This window comes from Rhea americana, unplaced genomic scaffold (genome assembly GCF_003343005.1).
Source record: "Rhea americana isolate MKP2758 unplaced genomic scaffold, rheAme1 scaffold_441, whole genome shotgun sequence".
Classification (NCBI taxonomy): domain Eukaryota; kingdom Metazoa; phylum Chordata; class Aves; order Rheiformes; family Rheidae; genus Rhea; species Rhea americana.
The window spans coordinates 306,251-308,434 of record NW_028186581.1 but is presented as its reverse complement, the minus strand read 5'-3'; positions in this window follow the sequence as shown (position 1 = coordinate 308,434).

The window sequence follows — 2,184 nt, the reverse complement described above, 5'->3', positions numbered from 1 at the left end:
TCAGTTAATTGCTAGACCCCGGGAGCTCTATAATCGCTCCAGCGAGCTCTAGAGCCGCACTATGGTGTGTTGCAAACTCATGCCCTGCCTTGCTTTGCAGTTACCAGGGCAGAGAGTTAAAAGACACCAAAAATTGGTTAATCATCTTTCCCACATCCTTAGAAAAACAGAAGAGCGCATTGTAAAACGATCCGCTTTGGACGACTAGCCCCTGGCTAAATATTATGAGCGACTTTTTGGCTTTAAAATTGTTCTGCACGGAACGACTTGCTTAGTTGGTATTCCAGGGAAAGACGCTCAGTGGATATAAGAAATCCTCAATCCAAAGTGGGAAGGATTTATRGATAATTGATTATTATCCCCTAGAGTTTCACGATCTCTGCAACGAAGCAGTTGCTTTTTTCTTTCCTTTTTTTTTTCTTTCCCCCCCTTTTTTACCTCCCTTGACAATAAAGTTATTAGGAGAAACGGCTACACTCATCTTCCCGTTGCTTGTCTGCGTTTCTTAGGGAAGGTGGTGTGCGTGTGTGAAACCTCGGGAGAAATGGAGTAAAGATCTGGAAAAAAATCGGCGCAGAACATACTAAAATTCGAATAACGAACCCAGAAATTATTTTGCCTATTCTTTTTTTCAAAATCATTCCTTGAATTGTAAAAATGTCTTAAAGTGTCTTAGCAAAACACCCGTAGTTCCACACTCTTAACCTCCCTTAGATTCCAGTCCTTAAATATGTCTGTGGAAATAATTTTGCATCTAATCCCATTAAAATCGGTGAACGAAAGAGCTTCTGCCTTTCCCCCAAGGTACAGAAAGCAAAGTCCTTTCGCCAGCGGAATTTGGGGGTTACCTACGAGGAAACCTGCGGACACAGGGCTACCCAGCGGGACAGGCTGCACTGAAATTATTTCTCTTGCCGGATCGTTCGTTCCCCGTTTGGAATCGGATCTAATTTGGGAGTTTAATTCCAAGCACCGCGGGAGTTTTAACCGGGCAGAGGGAACTTTAATCCGGCTGGAGGACCTGTGCGGCGAMGGGCGCGGAGCCCCGCGGGACGGGGCTCGCCCCGGCACCCCGCGGCCGCGCTGTTCCGCTCCGGCGCTGCCCGGCTCCGCAGTCGCGGCGCCCCACGCGTGTACGCGGCGCTGGAGGCTGGGTAGAGGGATCAGCCCCACGGTTCGAGCCCGCCGGGCTGCTGTTAAGCTGCTCGGATTCACACGAATATACACGCGCTGTGCACGTGAGAAAAGGGACATTTTCCTTGCATCGGCAAAGGACGGCAGAGCTGAAGGGGAGCCCGGGGGCTGCTCTGCACGCAGACGCCCCCGCGCCGCCAGAAAGCAGCTGCCTGACTCGCCCCTGGAGCTCCTGGTGGGGCTTCGTCCTGCTTAGTGCAAGTGTTTGAGTCAATGACCGCAGACRAATAGGTGGGCAGATACACACTCCTCGAGGAGAGAAGGCAAGAGAGAGCGAGCGAGGGAGAGGGAGGAAAGAGAAAGAAAGAAAGAAAGAGAGAGAGAGAGAAAGAAAGAGAGAGAAAAAAAGACGGAGGGAAAGAGAGAAAAAGACGGAAGGAAAGAGAGAAAGAAAGAAATGGAAAGAGAGAGAAAGAAAAGGAAAGAAAGAAGAACGTAAGGTAGGAAAAGAATAGAAAGTAAGAGAAAGGGAAAGGAATAAAGAGAAGAAAGAGAAGGAGAGAAAGGAAGAGAGAAAATAAATAAATATAGAAATAAAGAAAGAAAGAATAGAGAAAAGAGAAATAGGTAAAGGGCAAGAAAGAAAAAAAGAAAAGGAGAACAAGATAACAAGAGAGAAAGAAAGAAAGAAAACAGAAAGAGAATGAAGGAAAAAAAAATCCTGCAAACGAAAAATGGGAAACAGAGAGTATAGGCTTTCCCTGCAAGACTGGGGTGAATTGGGAGACAGACGGAGGAAAAAGCTCTCAAATGCCCCGAGAAACCGCCAGCAGTGACTGCTCCTCTCCTCGGCGGCTGCCGGCCGCTGCCTCTACCTGCTTCCGCAGCCGAGGCGGTAGGAGAGCGAAGCAAGCGGCTCCTAAGGGAAGTTCATGTGCAAATGCCCCCCGAACACCGTTAGGCAGAGGGGAGGARGAATAAAATCCCGGGCTTAGGCTGAGGGAGCGAGGGGCGCTTGGGTTTACGTTTTATCGATTCCCCCCCCCCCCC